The sequence below is a fragment of the Cololabis saira genome, chromosome 5 (assembly GCF_033807715.1).
Source record: "Cololabis saira isolate AMF1-May2022 chromosome 5, fColSai1.1, whole genome shotgun sequence".
In the NCBI taxonomy this organism is placed as follows: domain Eukaryota; kingdom Metazoa; phylum Chordata; class Actinopteri; order Beloniformes; family Belonidae; genus Cololabis; species Cololabis saira.
Window position 1 is genome coordinate 45687618 of NC_084591.1, and position 16205 is coordinate 45703822.

General features: G+C 43.2%; 1 protein-coding gene and 13 non-coding genes across 14 annotated transcripts in view; 1 reads left to right on the forward strand and 13 right to left on the reverse strand.

The window, feature by feature from the left end:
- Nucleotides 1-16205, forward strand: part of cpne2 (copine II) — a 313754-nt gene that overhangs the window by 242359 nt on the left and 55190 nt on the right. The window lies entirely within an intron of this gene.
- trnae-cuc (transfer RNA glutamic acid (anticodon CUC)) lies at nucleotides 205-276 on the reverse strand. The gene has a single exon. It is a non-coding gene; the product is annotated as a tRNA-Glu (tRNA).
- On the reverse strand, nucleotides 1440-1511 carry trnae-cuc (transfer RNA glutamic acid (anticodon CUC)). Its single transcript has one exon. It is a non-coding gene; the product is annotated as a tRNA-Glu (tRNA).
- trnae-cuc (transfer RNA glutamic acid (anticodon CUC)) lies at nucleotides 2675-2746 on the reverse strand. The gene has a single exon. It is a non-coding gene; the product is annotated as a tRNA-Glu (tRNA).
- Nucleotides 3910-3981, reverse strand: trnae-cuc (transfer RNA glutamic acid (anticodon CUC)). The gene has a single exon. It is a non-coding gene; the product is annotated as a tRNA-Glu (tRNA).
- On the reverse strand, nucleotides 5145-5216 carry trnae-cuc (transfer RNA glutamic acid (anticodon CUC)). The gene has a single exon. It is a non-coding gene; the product is annotated as a tRNA-Glu (tRNA).
- Nucleotides 6381-6452, reverse strand: trnae-cuc (transfer RNA glutamic acid (anticodon CUC)). Its single transcript has one exon. It is a non-coding gene; the product is annotated as a tRNA-Glu (tRNA).
- Nucleotides 7616-7687, reverse strand: trnae-cuc (transfer RNA glutamic acid (anticodon CUC)). Its single transcript has one exon. It is a non-coding gene; the product is annotated as a tRNA-Glu (tRNA).
- trnae-cuc (transfer RNA glutamic acid (anticodon CUC)) lies at nucleotides 8851-8922 on the reverse strand. Its single transcript has one exon. It is a non-coding gene; the product is annotated as a tRNA-Glu (tRNA).
- trnae-cuc (transfer RNA glutamic acid (anticodon CUC)) lies at nucleotides 10086-10157 on the reverse strand. The gene has a single exon. It is a non-coding gene; the product is annotated as a tRNA-Glu (tRNA).
- Nucleotides 11321-11392, reverse strand: trnae-cuc (transfer RNA glutamic acid (anticodon CUC)). The gene has a single exon. It is a non-coding gene; the product is annotated as a tRNA-Glu (tRNA).
- On the reverse strand, nucleotides 12556-12627 carry trnae-cuc (transfer RNA glutamic acid (anticodon CUC)). The gene has a single exon. It is a non-coding gene; the product is annotated as a tRNA-Glu (tRNA).
- trnae-cuc (transfer RNA glutamic acid (anticodon CUC)) lies at nucleotides 13791-13862 on the reverse strand. Its single transcript has one exon. It is a non-coding gene; the product is annotated as a tRNA-Glu (tRNA).
- trnae-cuc (transfer RNA glutamic acid (anticodon CUC)) lies at nucleotides 15026-15097 on the reverse strand. Its single transcript has one exon. It is a non-coding gene; the product is annotated as a tRNA-Glu (tRNA).

A 16205-nucleotide genomic window follows, 5' to 3' on the forward strand; every position in this document is an offset into this window, starting at 1 on the left:
ATCTAGTAAAGGAAAGCACAGTTCCCTGACTGGGAATGGAACCCAGGGCAAGTTTTCACATTCTAGTCACTTTTTGAACATCCCACCGTGAGCGTACGCGCAATCCTTGTGCACCGCACTCTCTGTACATGTGGCCGTTGATCTTTCAACTTGTTGAAACCCTCTGGTGTATATTGTGAGAAATGTATCATAGAAAAAGAGCAGTTCCCTGACCGGGAATCGAACCCGGGCCGCGGCGGTGAGAGCGCCGAATCCTAACCACTAGACCATCAGGGAGATGCCGCTAGGTAGTGTCAATTCGAAATACCCGTAAAAATGTTGTCACAATAATCAAGCTACTATAGATGAATGCACAGACTACTCTTCCCAGTTGAGACATCAGATCTTTTAACCTTGATATGTTTTTAAAGTGGTAGTAGGCTGACTTTGTTTTTGTCTTAATGTGTTTAGGTGCGAGTCCATCACAACACCCAGATTTCTGCGCTGGTTGCTAGTTTTTAGGTGTATCTGTGGTGACCTGTAATCGTTTGTCTTTGGCTCCAAAGACAATTTTGTTTAGCTCGAGAAATGTAGATATTGAACAGAAGAGCTCCCAGACTGGAACCTTGGGGAACTCCACATGTGATTCTTGTCTTCTCTGATGTAAAGTTACCTGTTGACACAAAGTACTTCCTGTTCTCTAAGTATGTTTTGAACCACTTTAGTACAGTTCCAGAAAGACCCGCCCAGTTCTATAGTGGTTTGAGTAAAATATTTCGGTCAACTGTATCAAGTGCAACACTGATATCCAGTAACAATAAGACTGACTTTTTTCCCATCATCTGCATTCAAAAATATATCATTGTGACTTTTTTTGGCAATGATGTCAGAAAAGTAGTACTTCCTTGCATTCCTTAGTTGTAAATTATGAGAGGGAAGTTTGTCTTTATAGATGTCAAAAGGAACCTGGAGATTAGTTTTTCTCCAATCAAAAACGTATGCTTTCAAGAGCCTCTTGAAGTTAGAGAGGGACATCGCTGTTCTGATAGCAGCTGGCAGGCGGTTCCACCAGCGTGGAACACTGTGAAAACTGTCTGGACTGAGAGTTCCTTGAACGTAGGGATGGCGCTGCCAAACAACATTCCTGTGAGGAGCAATTAGCGCCTATGGCGTAATTCTGTATGATCGCGTTGAGGCAGATAATTCAAGTGAAAGGGCACAACTCAGGAGAAGAGACAGCAGGCGTAGAGTGAGAAATCTAGTAAAGGAAAGCACAGTTCCCTGACTGGGAATGGAACCCAGGGCAAGTTTTCACATTCTAGTCACTTTTTGAACATCCCACCGTGAGCGTACGCGCAATCCTTGTGCACCGCACTCTCTGTACATGTGGCCGTTGATCTTTCAACTTGTTGAAACCCTCTGGTGTATATTGTGAGAAATGTATCATAGAAAAAGAGCAGTTCCCTGACCGGGAATCGAACCCGGGCCGCGGCGGTGAGAGCGCCGAATCCTAACCACTAGACCATCAGGGAGATGCCGCTAGGTAGTGTCAATTCGAAATACCCGTAAAAATGTTGTCACAATAATCAAGCTACTATAGATGAATGCACAGACTACTCTTCCCAGTTGAGACATCAGATCTTTTAACCTTGATATGTTTTTAAAGTGGTAGTAGGCTGACTTTGTTTTTGTCTTAATGTGTTTAGGTGCGAGTCCATCACAACACCCAGATTTCTGCGCTGGTTGCTAGTTTTTAGGTGTATCTGTGGTGACCTGTAATCGTTTGTCTTTGGCTCCAAAGACAATTTTGTTTAGCTCGAGAAATGTAGATATTGAACAGAAGAGCTCCCAGACTGGAACCTTGGGGAACTCCACATGTGATTCTTGTCTTCTCTGATGTAAAGTTACCTGTTGACACAAAGTACTTCCTGTTCTCTAAGTATGTTTTGAACCACTTTAGTACAGTTCCAGAAAGACCCGCCCAGTTCTATAGTGGTTTGAGTAAAATATTTCGGTCAACTGTATCAAGTGCAACACTGATATCCAGTAACAATAAGACTGACTTTTTTCCCATCATCTGCATTCAAAAATATATCATTGTGACTTTTTTTGGCAATGATGTCAGAAAAGTAGTACTTCCTTGCATTCCTTAGTTGTAAATTATGAGAGGGAAGTTTGTCTTTATAGATGTCAAAAGGAACCTGGAGATTAGTTTTTCTCCAATCAAAAACGTATGCTTTCAAGAGCCTCTTGAAGTTAGAGAGGGACATCGCTGTTCTGATAGCAGCTGGCAGGCGGTTCCACCAGCGTGGAACACTGTGAAAACTGTCTGGACTGAGAGTTCCTTGAACGTAGGGATGGCGCTGCCAAACAACATTCCTGTGAGGAGCAATTAGCGCCTATGGCGTAATTCTGTATGATCGCGTTGAGGCAGATAATTCAAGTGAAAGGGCACAACTCAGGAGAAGAGACAGCAGGCGTAGAGTGAGAAATCTAGTAAAGGAAAGCACAGTTGCCTGACTCGGAATGGAACCCAGGGCAAGTTTTCACATTCTAGTCACTTTTTGAACATCCCACCGTGAGCGTACGCGCAATCCTTGTGCACCGCACTCTCTGTACATGTGGCCGTTGATCTTTCAACTTGTTGTAACCCTCTGGTGTATATTGTGAGAAATGTATCATAGAAAAAGAGCAGTTCCCTGACCGGGAATCGAACCCGGGCCGCGGCGGTGAGAGCGCCGAATCCTAACCACTAGACCATCAGGGAGATGCCGCTAGGTAGTGTCAATTCGAAATACCCGTAAAAATGTTGTCACAATAATCAAGCTACTATAGATGAATGCACAGACTACTCTTCCCAGTTGAGACATCAGATCTTTTAACCTTGATATGTTTTTAAAGTGGTAGTAGGCTGACTTTGTTTTTGTCTTAATGTGTTTAGGTGCGAGTCCATCACAACACCCAGATTTCTGCGCTGGTTGCTAGTTTTTAGGTGTATCTGTGGTGACCTGTAATCGTTTGTCTTTGGCTCCAAAGACAATTTTGTTTAGCTCGAGAAATGTAGATATTGAACAGAAGAGCTCCCAGACTGGAACCTTGGGGAACTCCACATGTGATTCTTGTCTTCTCTGATGTAAAGTTACCTGTTGACACAAAGTACTTCCTGTTCTCTAAGTATGTTTTGAACCACTTTAGTACAGTTCCAGAAAGACCCGCCCAGTTCTATAGTGGTTTGAGTAAAATATTTCGGTCAACTGTATCAAGTGCAACACTGATATCCAGTAACAATAAGACTGACTTTTTTCCCATCATCTGCATTCAAAAATATATCATTGTGACTTTTTTTGGCAATGATGTCAGAAAAGTAGTACTTCCTTGCATTCCTTAGTTGTAAATTATGAGAGGGAAGTTTGTCTTTATAGATGTCAAAAGGAACCTGGAGATTAGTTTTTCTCCAATCAAAAACGTATGCTTTCAAGAGCCTCTTGAAGTTAGAGAGGGACATCGCTGTTCTGATAGCAGCTGGCAGGCGGTTCCACCAGCGTGGAACACTGTGAAAACTGTCTGGACTGAGAGTTCCTTGAACGTAGGGATGGCGCTGCCAAACAACATTCCTGTGAGGAGCAATTAGCGCCTATGGCGTAATTCTGTATGATCGCGTTGAGGCAGATAATTCAAGTGAAAGGGCACAACTCAGGAGAAGAGACAGCAGGCGTAGAGTGAGAAATCTAGTAAAGGAAAGCACAGTTCCCTGACTGGGAATGGAACCCAGGGCAAGTTTTCACATTCTAGTCACTTTTTGAACATCCCACCGTGAGCGTACGCGCAATCCTTGTGCACCGCACTCTCTGTACATGTGGCCGTTGATCTTTCAACTTGTTGAAACCCTCTGGTGTATATTGTGAGAAATGTATCATAGAAAAAGAGCAGTTCCCTGACCGGGAATCGAACCCGGGCCGCGGCGGTGAGAGCGCCGAATCCTAACCACTAGACCATCAGGGAGATGCCGCTAGGTAGTGTCAATTCGAAATACCCGTAAAAATGTTGTCACAATAATCAAGCTACTATAGATGAATGCACAGACTACTCTTCCCAGTTGAGACATCAGATCTTTTAACCTTGATATGTTTTTAAAGTGGTAGTAGGCTGACTTTGTTTTTGTCTTAATGTGTTTAGGTGCGAGTCCATCACAACACCCAGATTTCTGCGCTGGTTGCTAGTTTTTAGGTGTATCTGTGGTGACCTGTAATCGTTTGTCTTTGGCTCCAAAGACAATTTTGTTTAGCTCGAGAAATGTAGATATTGAACAGAAGAGCTCCCAGACTGGAACCTTGGGGAACTCCACATGTGATTCTTGTCTTCTCTGATGTAAAGTTACCTGTTGACACAAAGTACTTCCTGTTCTCTAAGTATGTTTTGAACCACTTTAGTACAGTTCCAGAAAGACCCGCCCAGTTCTATAGTGGTTTGAGTAAAATATTTCGGTCAACTGTATCAAGTGCAACACTGATATCCAGTAACAATAAGACTGACTTTTTTCCCATCATCTGCATTCAAAAATATATCATTGTGACTTTTTTTGGCAATGATGTCAGAAAAGTAGTACTTCCTTGCATTCCTTAGTTGTAAATTATGAGAGGGAAGTTTGTCTTTATAGATGTCAAAAGGAACCTGGAGATTAGTTTTTCTCCAATCAAAAACGTATGCTTTCAAGAGCCTCTTGAAGTTAGAGAGGGACATCGCTGTTCTGATAGCAGCTGGCAGGCGGTTCCACCAGCGTGGAACACTGTGAAAACTGTCTGGACTGAGAGTTCCTTGAACGTAGGGATGGCGCTGCCAAACAACATTCCTGTGAGGAGCAATTAGCGCCTATGACGTAATTCTGTATGATCGCGTTGAGGCAGATAATTCAAGTGAAAGGGCACAACTCAGGAGAAGAGACAGCAGGCGTAGAGTGAGAAATCTAGTAAAGGAAAGCACAGTTCCCTGACTGGGAATGGAACCCAGGGCAAGTTTTCACATTCTAGTCACTTTTTGAACATCCCACCGTGAGCGTACGCGCAATCCTTGTGCACCGCACTCTCTGTACATGTGGCCGTTGATCTTTCAACTTGTTGAAACCCTCTGGTGTATATTGTGAGAAATGTATCATAGAAAAAGAGCAGTTGCCTGACCGGGAATCGAACCCGGGCCGCGGCGGTGAGAGCGCCGAATCCTAACCACTAGACCATCAGGGAGATGCCGCTAGGAAGTGTCAATTCGAAATACCCGTAAAAATGTTGTCACAATAATCAAGCTACTATAGATGAATGCACAGACTACTCTTCCCAGTTGAGACATCAGATCTTTTAACCTTGATATGTTTTTAAAGTGGTAGTAGGCTGACTTTGTTTTTGTCTTAATGTGTTTGAGGTGCGAGTCCATCACAACACCCAGATTTCTGCGCTGGTTGCTAGTTTTTAGGTGTATCTGTGGTGACCTGTAATCGTTTGTCTTTGGCTCCAAAGACAATTTTGTTTAGCTCGAGAAATGTAGATATTGAACAGAAGAGCTCCCAGACTGGAACCTTGGGGAACTCCACATGTGATTCTTGTCTTCTCTGATGTAAAGTTACCTGTTGACACAAAGTACTTCCTGTTCTCTAAGTATGTTTTGAACCACTTTAGTACAGTTCCAGAAAGACCCGCCCAGTTCTATAGTGGTTTGAGTAAAATATTTCGGTCAACTGTATCAAGTGCAACACTGATATCCAGTAACAATAAGACTGACTTTTTTCCCATCATCTGCATTCAAAAATATATCATTGTGACTTTTTTTGGCAATGATGTCAGAAAAGTAGTACTTCCTTGCATTCCTTAGTTGTAAATTATGAGAGGGAAGTTTGTCTTTATAGATGTCAAAAGGAACCTGGAGATTAGTTTTTCTCCAATCAAAAACGTATGCTTTCAAGAGCCTCTTGAAGTTAGAGAGGGACATCGCTGTTCTGATAGCAGCTGGCAGGCGGTTCCACCAGCGTGGAACACTGTGAAAACTGTCTGGACTGAGAGTTCCTTGAACGTAGGGATGGCGCTGCCAAACAACATTCCTGTGAGGAGCAATTAGCGCCTATGGCGTAATTCTGTATGATCGCGTTGAGGCAGATAATTCAAGTGAAAGGGCACAACTCAGGAGAAGAGACAGCAGGCGTAGAGTGAGAAATCTAGTAAAGGAAAGCACAGTTCCCTGACTGGGAATGGAACCCAGGGCAAGTTTTCACATTCTAGTCACTTTTTGAACATCCCACCGTGAGCGTACGCGCAATCCTTGTGCACCGCACTCTCTGTACATGTGGCCGTTGATCTTTCAACTTGTTGAAACCCTCTGGTGTATATTGTGAGAAATGTATCATAGAAAAAGAGCAGTTCCCTGACCGGGAATCGAACCCGGGCCGCGGCGGTGAGAGCGCCGAATCCTAACCACTAGACCATCAGGGAGATGCCGCTAGGTAGTGTCAATTCGAAATACCCGTAAAAATGTTGTCACAATAATCAAGCTACTATAGATGAATGCACAGACTACTCTTCCCAGTTGAGACATCAGATCTTTTAACCTTGATATGTTTTTAAAGTGGTAGTAGGCTGACTTTGTTTTTGTCTTAATGTGTTTAGGTGCGAGTCCATCACAACACCCAGATTTCTGCGCTGGTTGCTAGTTTTTAGGTGTATCTGTGGTGACCTGTAATCGTTTGTCTTTGGCTCCAAAGACAATTTTGTTTAGCTCGAGAAATGTAGATATTGAACAGAAGAGCTCCCAGACTGGAACCTTGGGGAACTCCACATGTGATTCTTGTCTTCTCTGATGTAAAGTTACCTGTTGACACAAAGTACTTCCTGTTCTCTAAGTATGTTTTGAACCACTTTAGTACAGTTCCAGAAAGACCCGCCCAGTTCTATAGTGGTTTGAGTAAAATATTTCGGTCAACTGTATCAAGTGCAACACTGATATCCAGTAACAATAAGACTGACTTTTTTCCCATCATCTGCATTCAAAAATATATCATTGTGACTTTTTTTGGCAATGATGTCAGAAAAGTAGTACTTCCTTGCATTCCTTAGTTGTAAATTATGAGAGGGAAGTTTGTCTTTATAGATGTCAAAAGGAACCTGGAGATTAGTTTTTCTCCAATCAAAAACGTATGCTTTCAAGAGCCTCTTGAAGTTAGAGAGGGACATCGCTGTTCTGATAGCAGCTGGCAGGCGGTTCCACCAGCGTGGAACACTGTGAAAACTGTCTGGACTGAGAGTTCCTTGAACGTAGGGATGGCGCTGCCAAACAACATTCCTGTGAGGAGCAATTAGCGCCTATGGCGTAATTCTGTATGATCGCGTTGAGGCAGATAATTCAAGTGAAAGGGCACAACTCAGGAGAAGAGACAGCAGGCGTAGAGTGAGAAATCTAGTAAAGGAAAGCACAGTTGCCTGACTCGGAATGGAACCCAGGGCAAGTTTTCACATTCTAGTCACTTTTTGAACATCCCACCGTGAGCGTACGCGCAATCCTTGTGCACCGCACTCTCTGTACATGTGGCCGTTGATCTTTCAACTTGTTGTAACCCTCTGGTGTATATTGTGAGAAATGTATCATAGAAAAAGAGCAGTTCCCTGACCGGGAATCGAACCCGGGCCGCAGCGGTGAGAGCGCCGAATCCTAACCACTAGACCATCAGGGAGATGCCGCTAGGTAGTGTCAATTCGAAATACCCGTAAAAATGTTGTCACAATAATCAAGCTACTATAGATGAATGCACAGACTACTCTTCCCAGTTGAGACATCAGATCTTTTAACCTTGATATGTTTTTAAAGTGGTAGTAGGCTGACTTTGTTTTTGTCTTAATGTGTTTAGGTGCGAGTCCATCACAACACCCAGATTTCTGCGCTGGTTGCTAGTTTTTAGGTGTATCTGTGGTGACCTGTAATCGTTTGTCTTTGGCTCCAAAGACAATTTTGTTTAGCTCGAGAAATGTAGATATTGAACAGAAGAGCTCCCAGACTGGAACCTTGGGGAACTCCACATGTGATTCTTGTCTTCTCTGATGTAAAGTTACCTGTTGACACAAAGTACTTCCTGTTCTCTAAGTATGTTTTGAACCACTTTAGTACAGTTCCAGAAAGACCCGCCCAGTTCTATAGTGGTTTGAGTAAAATATTTCGGTCAACTGTATCAAGTGCAACACTGATATCCAGTAACAATAAGACTGACTTTTTTCCCATCATCTGCATTCAAAAATATATCATTGTGACTTTTTTTGGCAATGATGTCAGAAAAGTAGTACTTCCTTGCATTCCTTAGTTGTAAATTATGAGAGGGAAGTTTGTCTTTATAGATGTCAAAAGGAACCTGGAGATTAGTTTTTCTCCAATCAAAAACGTATGCTTTCAAGAGCCTCTTGAAGTTAGAGAGGGACATCGCTGTTCTGATAGCAGCTGGCAGGCGGTTCCACCAGCGTGGAACACTGTGAAAACTGTCTGGACTGAGAGTTCCTTGAACGTAGGGATGGCGCTGCCAAACAACATTCCTGTGAGGAGCAATTAGCGCCTATGGCGTAATTCTGTATGATCGCGTTGAGGCAGATAATTCAAGTGAAAGGGCACAACTCAGGAGAAGAGACAGCAGGCGTAGAGTGAGAAATCTAGTAAAGGAAAGCACAGTTCCCTGACTGGGAATGGAACCCAGGGCAAGTTTTCACATTCTAGTCACTTTTTGAACATCCCACCGTGAGCGTACGCGCAATCCTTGTGCACCGCACTCTCTGTACATGTGGCCGTTGATCTTTCAACTTGTTGAAACCCTCTGGTGTATATTGTGAGAAATGTATCATAGAAAAAGAGCAGTTCCCTGACCGGGAATCGAACCCGGGCCGCGGCGGTGAGAGCGCCGAATCCTAACCACTAGACCATCAGGGAGATGCCGCTAGGTAGTGTCAATTCGAAATACCCGTAAAAATGTTGTCACAATAATCAAGCTACTATAGATGAATGCACAGACTACTCTTCCCAGTTGAGACATCAGATCTTTTAACCTTGATATGTTTTTAAAGTGGTAGTAGGCTGACTTTGTTTTTGTCTTAATGTGTTTAGGTGCGAGTCCATCACAACACCCAGATTTCTGCGCTGGTTGCTAGTTTTTAGGTGTATCTGTGGTGACCTGTAATCGTTTGTCTTTGGCTCCAAAGACAATTTTGTTTAGCTCGAGAAATGTAGATATTGAACAGAAGAGCTCCCAGACTGGAACCTTGGGGAACTCCACATGTGATTCTTGTCTTCTCTGATGTAAAGTTACCTGTTGACACAAAGTACTTCCTGTTCTCTAAGTATGTTTTGAACCACTTTAGTACAGTTCCAGAAAGACCCGCCCAGTTCTATAGTGGTTTGAGTAAAATATTTCGGTCAACTGTATCAAGTGCAACACTGATATCCAGTAACAATAAGACTGACTTTTTTCCCATCATCTGCATTCAAAAATATATCATTGTGACTTTTTTTGGCAATGATGTCAGAAAAGTAGTACTTCCTTGCATTCCTTAGTTGTAAATTATGAGAGGGAAGTTTGTCTTTATAGATGTCAAAAGGAACCTGGAGATTAGTTTTTCTCCAATCAAAAACGTATGCTTTCAAGAGCCTCTTGAAGTTAGAGAGGGACATCGCTGTTCTGATAGCAGCTGGCAGGCGGTTCCACCAGCGTGGAACACTGTGAAAACTGTCTGGACTGAGAGTTCCTTGAACGTAGGGATGGCGCTGCCAAACAACATTCCTGTGAGGAGCAATTAGCGCCTATGACGTAATTCTGTATGATCGCGTTGAGGCAGATAATTCAAGTGAAAGGGCACAACTCAGGAGAAGAGACAGCAGGCGTAGAGTGAGAAATCTAGTAAAGGAAAGCACAGTTCCCTGACTGGGAATGGAACCCAGGGCAAGTTTTCACATTCTAGTCACTTTTTGAACATCCCACCGTGAGCGTACGCGCAATCCTTGTGCACCGCACTCTCTGTACATGTGGCCGTTGATCTTTCAACTTGTTGAAACCCTCTGGTGTATATTGTGAGAAATGTATCATAGAAAAAGAGCAGTTCCCTGACCGGGAATCGAACCCGGGCCGCGGCGGTGAGAGCGCCGAATCCTAACCACTAGACCATCAGGGAGATGCCGCTAGGTAGTGTCAATTCGAAATACCCGTAAAAATGTTGTCACAATAATCAAGCTACTATAGATGAATGCACAGACTACTCTTCCCAGTTGAGACATCAGATCTTTTAACCTTGATATGTTTTTAAAGTGGTAGTAGGCTGACTTTGTTTTTGTCTTAATGTGTTTAGGTGCGAGTCCATCACAACACCCAGATTTCTGCGCTGGTTGCTAGTTTTTAGGTGTATCTGTGGTGACCTGTAATCGTTTGTCTTTGGCTCCAAAGACAATTTTGTTTAGCTCGAGAAATGTAGATATTGAACAGAAGAGCTCCCAGACTGGAACCTTGGGGAACTCCACATGTGATTCTTGTCTTCTCTGATGTAAAGTTACCTGTTGACACAAAGTACTTCCTGTTCTCTAAGTATGTTTTGAACCACTTTAGTACAGTTCCAGAAAGACCCGCCCAGTTCTATAGTGGTTTGAGTAAAATATTTCGGTCAACTGTATCAAGTGCAACACTGATATCCAGTAACAATAAGACTGACTTTTTTCCCATCATCTGCATTCAAAAATATATCATTGTGACTTTTTTTGGCAATGATGTCAGAAAAGTAGTACTTCCTTGCATTCCTTAGTTGTAAATTATGAGAGGGAAGTTTGTCTTTATAGATGTCAAAAGGAACCTGGAGATTAGTTTTTCTCCAATCAAAAACGTATGCTTTCAAGAGCCTCTTGAAGTTAGAGAGGGACATCGCTGTTCTGATAGCAGCTGGCAGGCGGTTCCACCAGCGTGGAACACTGTGAAAACTGTCTGGACTGAGAGTTCCTTGAACGTAGGGATGGCGCTGCCAAACAACATTCCTGTGAGGAGCAATTAGCGCCTATGACGTAATTCTGTATGATCGCGTTGAGGCAGATAATTCAAGTGAAAGGGCACAACTCAGGAGAAGAGACAGCAGGCGTAGAGTGAGAAATCTAGTAAAGGAAAGCACAGTTCCCTGACTGGGAATGGAACCCAGGGCAAGTTTTCACATTCTAGTCACTTTTTGAACATCCCACCGTGAGCGTACGCGCAATCCTTGTGCACCGCACTCTCTGTACATGTGGCCGTTGATCTTTCAACTTGTTGAAACCCTCTGGTGTATATTGTGAGAAATGTATCATAGAAAAAGAGCAGTTCCCTGACCGGGAATCGAACCCGGGCCGCGGCGGTGAGAGCGCCGAATCCTAACCACTAGACCATCAGGGAGATGCCGCTAGGAAGTGTCAATTCGAAATACCCGTAAAAATGTTGTCACAATAATCAAGCTACTATAGATGAATGCACAGACTACTCTTCCCAGTTGAGACATCAGATCTTTTAACCTTGATATGTTTTTAAAGTGGTAGTAGGCTGACTTTGTTTTTGTCTTAATGTGTTTAGGTGCGAGTCCATCACAACACCCAGATTTCTGCGCTGGTTGCTAGTTTTTAGGTGTATCTGTGGTGACCTGTAATCGTTTGTCTTTGGCTCCAAAGACAATTTTGTTTAGCTCGAGAAATGTAGATATTGAACAGAAGAGCTCCCAGACTGGAACCTTGGGGAACTCCACATGTGATTCTTGTCTTCTCTGATGTAAAGTTACCTGTTGACACAAAGTACTTCCTGTTCTCTAAGTATGTTTTGAACCACTTTAGTACAGTTCCAGAAAGACCCGCCCAGTTCTATAGTGGTTTGAGTAAAATATTTCGGTCAACTGTATCAAGTGCAACACTGATATCCAGTAACAATAAGACTGACTTTTTTCCCATCATCTGCATTCAAAAATATATCATTGTGACTTTTTTTGGCAATGATGTCAGAAAAGTAGTACTTCCTTGCATTCCTTAGTTGTAAATTATGAGAGGGAAGTTTGTCTTTATAGATGTCAAAAGGAACCTGGAGATTAGTTTTTCTCCAATCAAAAACGTATGCTTTCAAGAGCCTCTTGAAGTTAGAGAGGGACATCGCTGTTCTGATAGCAGCTGGCAGGCGGTTCCACCAGCGTGGAACACTGTGAAAACTGTCTGGACTGAGAGTTCCTTGAACGTAGGGATGGCGCTGCCAAACAACATTCCTGTGAGGAGCAATTAGCGCCTATGGCGTAATTCTGTATGATCGCGTTGAGGCAGATAATTCAAGTGAAAGGGCACAACTCAGGAGAAGAGACAGCAGGCGTAGAGTGAGAAATCTAGTAAAGGAAAGCACAGTTCCCTGACTGGGAATGGAACCCAGGGCAAGTTTTCACATTCTAGTCACTTTTTGAACATCCCACCGTGAGCGTACGCGCAATCCTTGTGCACCGCACTCTCTGTACATGTGGCCGTTGATCTTTCAACTTGTTGAAACCCTCTGGTGTATATTGTGAGAAATGTATCATAGAAAAAGAGCAGTTCCCTGACCGGGAATCGAACCCGGGCCGCGACGGTGAGAGCGCCGAATCCTAACCACTAGACCATCAGGGAGATGCCGCTAGGTAGTGTCGATTCGAAATACCCGTAAAAATGTTGTCACAATAATCAAGCTACTATAGATGAATGCACAGACTACTCTTCCCAGTTGAGACATCAGATCTTTTAACCTTGATATGTTTTTAAAGTGGTAGTAGGCTGACTTTGTTTTTGTCTTAATGTGTTTAGGTGCGAGTCCATCACAACACCCAGATTTCTGCGCTGGTTGCTAGTTTTTAGGTGTATCTGTGGTGACCTGTAATCGTTTGTCTTTGGCTCCAAAGACAATTTTGTTTAGCTCGAGAAATGTAGATATTGAACAGAAGAGCTCCCAGACTGGAACCTTGGGGAACTCCACATGTGATTCTTGTCTTCTCTGATGTAAAGTTACCTGTTGACACAAAGTACTTCCTGTTCTCTAAGTATGTTTTGAACCACTTTAGTACAGTTCCAGAAAGACCCGCCCAGTTCTATAGTGGTTTGAGTAAAATATTTCGGTCAACTGTATCAAGTGCAACACTGATATCCAGTAACAATAAGACTGACTTTTTTCCCATCATCTGCATTCAAAAATATATCATTGTGACTTTTTTTGGCAATGATGTCAGAAAAGTAGTACTTCCTTGCATTCCTTAGTTGTAAATTATGAGAGGGAAGTTTGTCTTTATAGATGTCAAAAGGAACCTGGAGATTAGTTTTTCTCCAATCAAAAACGTATGCTTTCAAGAGCCTCTTGAAGTTAGAGAGGGACATCGCTGTTCTGATAGCAGCTGGCAGGCGGTTCCACCAGCGTGGAACACTGTGAAAACTGTCTGGACTGAGAGTTCCTTGAACGTAGGGATGGCGCTGCCAAACAACATTCCTGTGAGGAGCAATTAGCGCCTATGGCGTAATTCTGTATGATCGCGTTGAGGCAGATAATTCAAGTGAAAGGGCACAACTCAGGAGAAGAGACAGCAGGCGTAGAGTGAGAAATCTAGTAAAGGAAAGCACAGTTCCCTGACTGGGAATGGAACCCAGGGCAAGTTTTCACATTCTAGTCACTTTTTGAACATCCCACCGTGAGCGTACGCGCAATCCTTGTGCACCGCACTCTCTGTACATGTGGCCGTTGATCTTTCAACTTGTTGAAACCCTCTGGTGTATATTGTGAGAAATGTATCATAGAAAAAGAGCAGTTCCCTGACCGGGAATCGAACCCAGGCCGCGGCGGTGAGAGCGCCGAATCCTAACCACTAGACCATCAGGGAGATGCCGCTAGGTAGTGTCAATTCGAAATACTCGTAAAAATGTTGTCACAATAATCAAGCTACTATAGATGAATGCACAGACTACTCTTCCCAGTTGAGACATCAGATCTTTTAACCTTGATATGTTTTTAAAGTGGTAGTAGGCTGACTTTGTTTTTGTCTTAATGTGTTTAGGTGCGAGTCCATCACAACACCCAGATTTCTGCGCTGGTTGCTAGTTTTTAGGTGTATCTGTGGTGACCTGTAATCGTTTGTCTTTGGCTCCAAAGACAATTTTGTTTAGCTCGAGAAATGTAGATATTGAACAGAAGAGCTCCCAGACTGGAACCTTGGGGAACTCCACATGTGATTCTTGTCTTCTCTGATGTAAAGTTACCTGTTGACACAAAGTACTTCCTGTTCTCTAAGTATGTTTTGAACCACTTTAGTACAGTTCCAGAAAGACCCGCCCAGTTCTATAGTGGTTTGAGTAAAATATTTCGGTCAACTGTATCAAGTGCAACACTGATATCCAGTAACAATAAGACTGACTTTTTTCCCATCATCTGCATTCAAAAATATATCATTGTGACTTTTTTTGGCAATGATGTCAGAAAAGTAGTACTTCCTTGCATTCCTTAGTTGTAAATTATGAGAGGGAAGTTTGTCTTTATAGATGTCAAAAGGAACCTGGAGATTAGTTTTTCTCCAATCAAAAACGTATGCTTTCAAGAGCCTCTTGAAGTTAGAGAGGGACATCGCTGTTCTGATAGCAGCTGGCAGGCGGTTCCACCAGCGTGGAACACTGTGAAAACTGTCTGGACTGAGAGTTCCTTGAACGTAGGGATGGCGCTGCCAAACAACATTCCTGTGAGGAGCAATTAGCGCCTATGGCGTAATTCTGTATGATCGCGTTGAGGCAGATAATTCAAGTGAAAGGGCACAACTCAGGAGAAGAGACAGCAGGCGTAGAGTGAGAAATCTAGTAAAGGAAAGCACAGTTCCCTGACTGGGAATGGAACCCAGGGCAAGTTTTCACATTCTAGTCACTTTTTGAACATCCCACCGTGAGCGTACGCGCAATCCTTGTGCACCGCACTCTCTGTACATGTGGCCGTTGATCTTTCAACTTGTTGAAACCCTCTGGTGTATATTGTGAGAAATGTATCATAGAAAAAGAGCAGTTCCCTGACCGGGAATCGAACCCGGGCCGCGGCGGTGAGAGCGCCGAATCCTAACCACTAGACCATCAGGGAGATGCTGCTAGGTAGTGTCGATTCGAAATACCCGTAAAAATGTTGTCACAATAATCAAGCTACTATAGATGAATGCACAGACTACTCTTCCCAGTTGAGACATCAGATCTTTTAACCTTGATATGTTTTTAAAGTGGTAGTAGGCTGACTTTGTTTTTGTCCTAATGTGTTTAGGTGCGAGTCCATCACAACACCCAGATTTCTGCGCTGGTTGCTAGTTTTTAGGTGTATCTGTGGTGACCTGTAATCGTTTGTCTTTGGCTCCAAAGACAATTTTGTTTAGCTCGAGAAATGTAGATATTGAACAGAAGAGCTCCCAGACTGGAACCTTGGGGAACTCCACATGTGATTCTTGTCTTCTCTGATGTAAAGTTACCTGTTGACACAAAGTACTTCCTGTTCTCTAAGTATGTTTTGAACCACTTTAGTACAGTTCCAGAAAGACCCGCCCAGTTCTATAGTGGTTTGAGTAAAATATTTCGGTCAACTGTATCAAGTGCAACACTGATATCCAGTAACAATAAGACTGACTTTTTTCCCATCATCTGCATTCAAAAATATATCATTGTGACTTTTTTTGGCAATGATGTCAGAAAAGTAGTACTTCCTTGCATTCCTTAGTTGTAAATTATGAGAGGGAAGTTTGTCTTTATAGATGTCAAAAGGAACCTGGAGATTAGTTTTTCTCCAATCAAAAACGTATGCTTTCAAGAGCCTCTTGAAGTTAGAGAGGGACATCGCTGTTCTGATAGCAGCTGGCAGGCGGTTCCACCAGCGTGGAACACTGTGAAAACTGTCTGGACTGAGAGTTCCTTGAACGTAGGGATGGCGCTGCCAAACAACATTCCTGTGAGGAGCAATTAGCGCCTATGGCGTAATTCTGTATGATCGCGTTGAGGCAGATAATTCAAGTGAAAGGGCACAACTCAGGAGAAGAGACAGCAGGCGTAGAGTGAGAAATCTAGTAAAGGAAAGCACAGTTCCCTGACTGGGAATGGAACCCAGGGCAAGTTTTCACATTCTAGTCACTTTTTGAACATCCCACCGTGAGCGTACGCGCAATCCTTGTGCACCGCACTCTCTGTACATGTGGCCGTTGATCTTTCAA